The sequence below is a fragment of the Lagenorhynchus albirostris genome, chromosome 20, assembly GCF_949774975.1.
Source record: "Lagenorhynchus albirostris chromosome 20, mLagAlb1.1, whole genome shotgun sequence".
In the NCBI taxonomy this organism is placed as follows: domain Eukaryota; kingdom Metazoa; phylum Chordata; class Mammalia; order Artiodactyla; family Delphinidae; genus Lagenorhynchus; species Lagenorhynchus albirostris.
Genome location: NC_083114.1, coordinates 57,477,013 through 57,484,895, shown reverse-complemented (window position 1 = coordinate 57,484,895; position 7,883 = coordinate 57,477,013). Strand labels below are relative to the sequence as shown.

Below are 7,883 nucleotides of genomic sequence, written 5' to 3'. Positions count from 1 at the left end.
AAAACCGAGAACAGAAACAAGGCTAGCTGATATCCACAAATGGGTTTCTGCTAGTTTGACTTGTCCCTATATTTGATAGAACCTCCTAGGAGGATAAAACTTAAAAGATATTATAGTTGATTAAGTATTCAAGAAAAATGGACACTTCTAAAAAAAGGAAGGCATCACGTTAGAGTGACTATAATGCCTAGGTTTAAATCCCAGCATCACAATGTACTAGCCATATGACTCTGGGCAAGTTTGTTAGTCTTTTTACGCCTTAGTGTAGTATCTTTACCTATAAAACGGAGATGTGTGTGTGTGTGTGTGTGTGTGTGTGTGTGTGTATACACACACACACACAAATATATATACTTACACATATTGATATATCGATATGTATTATATCTCTCTATGCTATAACTCTCTCTACATGTATCTGCATCTGTATATGAAAAGAGCACCGAGCATATCATAAGTATTCTTTAATGTCTGTGACCATCATTGCTTGATCTACTCTTAAGTAAATATTACACTGGTATTGCTTACCATGTTTAATAGGGAATTCATAAAGCTTAAAACTTTTTAGGTAGAAGGCATTAGTCACTAACCTTCAATGTACTCTGGAGTGCGTGGAAGTACGTATGGGGAGGAGTAAGACCTGCCTTTAAAGACCCTCAACTGTATTTTGGAGAAAACTGCCTGGGAGGACAGCTCTCCAGGCCACCTGAGGTCAGGGGCCGTGTGTGTTTGAGGCGTCCACCTGCAGGACAGTGTGATTTCCTCCCAAGAGCGTAAGGCAGAAACTGAAGGGGGAGGGGCTTAGTGATGGAGACAATAAAGGTTGGATCTTCTGGAGAGAAGTTCAGGTAAAGAGGTGAGAGCGCTGAGAGTTCAGGAAGCTGGAGCGAGAGAAGGTAAGATGTTTACGTGTAGTGTCACGAGGGATACATGTGACCATGGAACAAGCAGCAGGGAAAGGAGACCCAAGTTGAGGACTGAGGAATTCAGAGGACGAGGCACTGGAGGCGGCATCCGTGTGCCTACTGAGGCCTCCCAGAGTGACAGCAGGGCTGCTTGGAGAGGAAGGCTGCAAAGCCCTGTGTCACTGTCCTTGATGGATGGAGGGGAGACTGGGAGGTTGACTGGGGAGACCCTCTCCGTAGGGTCGAGGAGAAACTTCACAGGGAAAAGAGGTCTTACTTGAGGCTGACAAGCAAACGGATTTAGGAGAACTCCGGATGCCAGGCAGTTGGCTGGCAGGGAGCCCTCCAGTCCTGCAGCAGAAGGACCCCATGCCTGCCCCATAGGGGGTAGTTACAGTAGGGGGGTTGGCCAGGTGCCATGTAATGTACCTACGTGACAAAGGACACACATTGCGCCTGGAGCAGGGAAGGATGTTCCACCCAAGGTGAGAAGCTCAGCACCGGCTCTGTGGGCCTTTATCTCTTGGTAGGAAGTGGTCCAGGCCCAGAGCTCCCTCTTACGCGGCTGAGTGGTGGTCCAAAGACTGCATGCCCGAAGTTGCCTTTGCCAGCATACACGCCAGGTAGGAATGAGGGCCCTGAATTATGGCTGTGGTCGTGGAAATGGAAAGTAGATAATGACATTGAAAGGAGGCGCTTTGGAAGCACGGCCTGGGGCACACTTCTTCAGAAGTGAGCATCAGAGGAGCGCCGGCTCTGCCTGAGGCTTAGAGCAGCTCACCTAGAGTTTCAGGAGCTCCGTGCCCCAGCGGGCGCCCAGAGCCCCCATTGCAACCACGTGTGGACGTCTCGTGGCAGCGCGTGGCCGCTCCCCCCATCCCCGCGGGCCTGAGTGGAGCGCGCCCGGCTCCTGTGACTGATGCTGGGCCGCTGGCCCTCTGCTCAGAGCCGGGCTCCTGCTGGCTCTCTGTCGGGTCCTTGGAGGCAGGACTTGTGTCCTGGGACACAGTGCCAGGTGAAATGGGTCATTGTATCAACAAGAATGACACAGTAACTTAAGCCTGGGAATGCAGTGTATCCAAGCTCCTTGTTTCCTAGATGAGGTCAAATTACAACAGTCCCTTAAAGGACAGAGAGGTTGAGAAATGTTGCTTCTTTCGGTTTTTTTGTTTTGTTTTGTTTTGTTTTAATTGTGAGGCACCTATGATGGTAGTGGCCATGGGAAGGAAGTGGAGGAGGGACCTTTCCACAGCTGTGACTTAAAATGACTGAATCAGGAATTAGGACCAAGAAACAGAAATTTCCTTGAGAGCGGAATGCAAAGGGTTCTGTGTTTCGCAGACAAGTCCAAGCCTGCCCGTTCTTTAGGCCCTTCCTTCCTTCCTTCCTTCCTTCCTTCCTTCTTCCCTCCCTCCCTCCCTCCCTTTCTTTCTTTCCTTCCTTCCTTCCTTCCTTCTTCCCTCCCTCCCTCCCTTTCTTTCCTTCCTTCCTTCCTTCCTTCCTTCTTCCCTCCCTCCCTCCCTTTCTTTCCTTCCTTCCTTCCTTCCTTCCTTCTTTCCTTCTTCCCTCCCTCCCTCCCTCCCTTTCTTTCCTTCCTTTCTCTTCTTTCTTTCTCCCTAGGAGGCACTGCTTGTGAAATCCAGAACAATTCCCAGGCTCGCTTTGGGGTTCATTAACCATCTTGAACTATTTTCCAAATGTTTTAGGTTCGAAAAAACCCAAACCACACTGGGCCAGCCACTTTTTTTCCTCTTCACTGTCAAACCTATGTGTATTTTAAGGGAAATGTGAGCCATATGTTTCTGATTCCTTTACACTTAACTCATCAAGCAGGATTTGTTAAAGCCGTTTGATGTCCTGGATGCCTTTTGAGCCGTTTCCTTGTGACTTGCAAAGCCCTTTATCCTCTAGACATAGGAAGTTGCATTTTATGAAATGTAAATGAGCTGAACCCCCAAAGGTCTGATCTGGGTCAGAATTCTGAATAATTGGAATTAGTTATAAGCATGCGCTACGCCACTCTTTCAGAAGAATTCCAGCGCAAGGAATAGCTCCCGTATTTTTCATTAAAATTTCATAAAGTTGGCTAAACCTTAATCAGAATATACTTGGGAGAAAAAAAAAGGCAAAAAATACCTTATAGCAAGGACATATATAATTAATGAAAATGGATAAATATTTCTGATTAAATAAGAACTACCTCAGCTAAATTAACCTTAAAATGAAATAAAATAGAACAACCAAATGAATCTCCGACAGTCATTAAATTTGATCCCATAGGTAAGTGGCAGCTTTTATTTTATGGCCCCAAAGTGAACCTCAACTGAATATATTTTTTCCTCAGTACATGTCACTGGGACAATCAAGAGAATTCTCTAGAATCAAAGCTATTTTCATTTCTTAGAGAAATATCCTGTTCTCTTAGGCCGTCTTTTCCAGCAGCAGAAATTTTAAATCGAAATAAAGAGATACATAATCTAAGAGTATATCCTCTCCTCTATTTCTGGGAAAAAAATTCCATGTTGAGTGTGACGGAATAAAACAGGTTCAGTTCTGAGCCTTTGCAATTGTTTCTCCTTCTGCCTGGAATAATCTTGCCCGAAATGATCATGAGTCTGGCTCATCTGTCCTCTCCTCCCGGAGGCTGGCTCGGACTCTCCTGGCTAAGGTAGCTCTCCCTTTCCCCTTCAGTAACTCTCTGCTCCATTTCTCTTTTTTATACTCTTTTGCAGGAATTAACACTATCTGCAGATTACTCATTTATGCCTTTTGTACACTTCGTGGTTCCTTTCACCACTGGAAATCTAAATGTATCCCTCTATCCCAATACCTAGGATGTTGGTGGCAAAATAGCAAGTACTCAACCAATGCTTACTGAATTTAATTGCAATCATTCGTTGAACCAACACTTGACAAACAACAGCTATTGACATGTATTTTATCTCAGAAGAGGTCAGTTTATATCTAGGGGCTTTGATGAATGTGTTCTCAAGCAAACTTTGTCTTACCACACACATATGAATTTTAGGGTTAAGTTTCTACAAAAAATGGTGGCTGAGACTTTCATAGGGATTGTGCTTCATCTGTAGATTAATTTGGGGAGTATTGTCCTCTTAAAAATATTAAGTCTGCCTTTCCATTTATTTAGGTGTGATTTAATTTCTTTCAACAGTGTTTTGTAACTTCCACATGAAATGGAAGGGACCCACCCAGAATAGCCAAAGAATCTTGAAAAAGAAGTCCAGAGTTTCAGGACTCAAACTTTCCAATTTAAAAACTTACTAAAGACTACACTCAAGACAGTATAATACTAACATTGGATGGACATATAGATCGGTGAAATAGAACTTAGGAATCGTAAATAATATCTTGCATTCATGATCAACTGATTTTTGACAAGAGTGCCAAGGCAATTCAGTGGGGGAAGAATAGTATTTTAAAATGGTGCTAGAGCAATAGAATACCCCCATGAGAAAGCATGAAGTTGGATTCCAACCTCACGCCATCTATAAAAATTAACTCAAAGTGAATTAAAGTACTAATTATAAGGACTAAAACTATAAAACTCTTACCAAAAAAAAAGCATAAATCATTTTGACTTTGGATCAAGCAGTCATTCCTTAGATATGATACAAAAAAAACAGGCAAAAATGAATAAATAAATTGAACTTCATTAAATTAAAATTGTTATATTTTAAAATATACTATCAAAAAAAGTTTTAAAAAGGCAACCCACAGGACAGGAGAAAAATACTTGCAAATCCTATATCTGATAAGGGGTATGTATCCAGAAAACGAATCCTAACAATTTAACAGTAAAAGAATAAAAAACTGAATTAAAAATGGACACGTGGACAAAGGATTTGGGTAGACATTTCTACCAAAAAGCTATACGAATAGCTAGTAAGTACGTGAAAAAAATGCTCAACATTATTAGTCATTAAGGAAATGCAAATCAAAACGAAAATGAGATACCACTTCAGACCCACTAGGATGACTATAATAACAATACTTTAAAAAACTAGAGAATAACAATCAATAAGTATGTGGAGAAATTGGAACACATGTATATTGCTGGTTGGAATGTAAAATGATACAGCTGATGTGGAAAACACGTTGGTAGTTCCTCAGAAACTTAAACATGGAGTTACCCTGTTACCCAGCAATGTCACACCTAGGTATATACCCAAGAGATGGACAACACATGTCTACACAAAAACTGGTACATGAATGGTTATAGCAGCCTTATCTGTAATAACCAAAAAAATGGAAACAACCCAAATGTCCATCAATGGATGAATGAATAAACAAAGCGCTACAGCTACATGCTACGGCATAATGGTCCTTGAAAATAATATGCAAAGTGAAAGAGACTAGACACAAAAAGCTACACATCGTATGCTTCCAGTAATATAAAATGTCCAGAATAGTCCAGTATTGAGACACAAAGTAGATTAGTGTTTGCAAAGCACCAGGGATGGCAGGGAAAGATAATTTACTGCTCGTGGGTACAGTGTTTCTTTTGCGAGCAATGAAAATGTTCTGGAATTAGATATTGGTGATGGTTGCGCAATTTAGTGAATACACTAAAACCCACTAAACTGTATACTTAAACAGGTGAATTTTATGGGATGTGAATGATGTGTAAAATTATAACTGGTTTCACAATTACTCAATTCTTTTGTGAGTGTATCAATTCCCATGGGAGAAATGGGAAAGGAAAAATGATGTGTTTGATTTGAGAATTAGTCCTACTCGTTGTTCATTGTCTTTCTTCTGGGCTTTCTCAGTGCTTAAAGCATGAAAGGTGGCGAATTGAAGGAGCAATGCTTCCTTACAGAGAAGAGGTGTTAGAGAAATGTGCTGCCGTGGTCTGTGGATGGGGTTCTTTCCAGATTCACCCTTGTTGTGCCCTGAAAGGGCTGGCTGATGTTTAGGAAAGGAAACATAAGAGAGAGCTTTTTGCCTTGCTTTTGTTACCTCACCAGCAATATTTATTTTTGGAACCAGAAATCTATAGATCGATGTGTAACACTCTCTTAGTTCAGGACCATGATGAATGACGGGCTACTGAGAATAGAACGTCTTCCTGTCAACTTACTGGCAGAGTAGGAAGCTCTCAGGCAGCAAAGGTGAAGGTTTAGAATTCTGAGAAAAGAATGGTGTAAGTATGACCTCATCAGAGACAACGACCTTTTTGATTTGTGTTTTCGAAGTAAAACTATGTAAAAATTATCCATGATAGTAAAAGATGGGTGGGAGGAGAATTGCCCATGGCACATGTAATCTGAAATAGCATTTTAAGTGCTACTGGTCTCTTTTTTAAAAAATGCTGTTGTGCTTTCAATGAAAAAGAGAAGAAAAAAGGAAAATTTATATTCGGCCTTAGAAACGCATTTGCATGTGTAACAATTTAAGGGGCAAATCTTCCTTGTGAATTGTGTTTTCTCACAGTTACGTAGCATGAGGCCATACCTTCCAATGTTGGAAGACTGGTAGGGTATTTGCGATATTATTCTGCTGAGTGGATGTTACATGGAGGTAATGGAAAGATGACTGCACTTAATTTCTGTCTGCTGGTGACTTAATGCTGAAGGTACATGATAATTAAAGGGAAAATTAAATAATGATGACTTCAATTTTCACATCAAGGTGGAACTTGTTTACATTTCATGTAGTTATTCTGTTATTTCATCTGGTTTATACCTATCTATCTATCTACGTATCTATCTCTATAACCCCATTTTGACAAAATAGGATCATATTGCATGCACTTCTGTCTCACTTAACTGTCAGTGCATGTTTGCAAATAAGTATTTATTTCTACTATGACTACAATATTTGAGGAACCAATATGTCCAGTGTACTGTGTCTTGAATAATTAGACATCATCTTTGCATTCAGATTTTAAACTCTGTGGCGTAAACAATTAACCAGTTTACTGTTACAGGAAATTGATAAGAGATGAGATGGATCATAGGGGGAATACCCTAGGAAGTAAGGCAAATGGGAGACTTACCCAAGACAAGGCTAGCAAGTAAGGCAGAACCCAGATTATGCTGGATTGTTTTAAACCAGGTCAAGTTAGTGAGACTATTGCGAGGGCTGGTGGAAACCATTAAAGGGTTTTAGGCAGGACGTGGCATAATTGGATTTGTAGTTTTGAAAGGAAATTCTACTTACATGTGTAGTGATCAGATAATTTATTATCCAAATCAGGAAACTTTATGCTGGGACTACAGGTGTAAATTTTGGCTCTTCTGGACAAACTAGGATGTATGGTTACCCTATTGACAGAAGACTACAATGGAATTAGAGCGGTACGTGAAGCTGAGTTAGGAGAAAAAATGATGGTTTGGACCCCGATGAGGCAGTCCATAAAGAGAGAGAGAGGGAGTTAGATAAACATAAGAGTTACCTTGAACAAAGAACATGAAAAGGTGGTGACTGAATGTGAAAGGGGAGAGAGAGAGAAGTTGGGGTCTAGCAGGCATCCGGCGTGAAAAACCGAATGGATGTTGGAGACATTTATTGAGATGAGGAAGGTTGGAGGAGCCTTAGAAGGAAGGTGATAGTTTTAGATAAGGACGTGAGTGGAAGGTAGCCGTTAGGCACTCAGAAGGCATCAAGATTCATGCCAGGGAATTCCCTGGTGGTCCAGTGGTTAGGACTTGGGGCTCTTACTGCCAAGGGCCCAGGTTCAATCCTTGGTCGGGGAACTAAGAATCCTGCAAGCCAAGCGGCGTGGCTAAAGAAAAAAAAAACTAATGAAAGAAATAAAAAGTAGAACATTTACATTAAAAAAAAAAAGATTTATGCCAGCCACTTCTTCACATTTTCTGTATCATCTGAGGTGCTCATCTGGCCTGAAGGACATTGTGGACCTCAGAGCACTAGCCATGGCCCAAGTCTTTCTAGCACATTAATGACTCCAGAAATATCAAATACTTATTATTTTCTCACACTGTCAGCAATTTC

The 7,883-nt window shown here is 41.3% G+C and overlaps 1 non-coding gene across 1 annotated transcript; it reads left to right on the top strand.

The window, feature by feature from the left end:
* Window positions 1-7,551: 7,551 nt before the first annotated feature.
* Window positions 7,552-7,624, top strand: TRNAK-CUU (transfer RNA lysine (anticodon CUU)). The gene has a single exon. It is a non-coding gene; the product is annotated as a tRNA-Lys (tRNA).
* The last annotated feature ends 259 nt before the right edge of the window (window positions 7,625-7,883 follow it).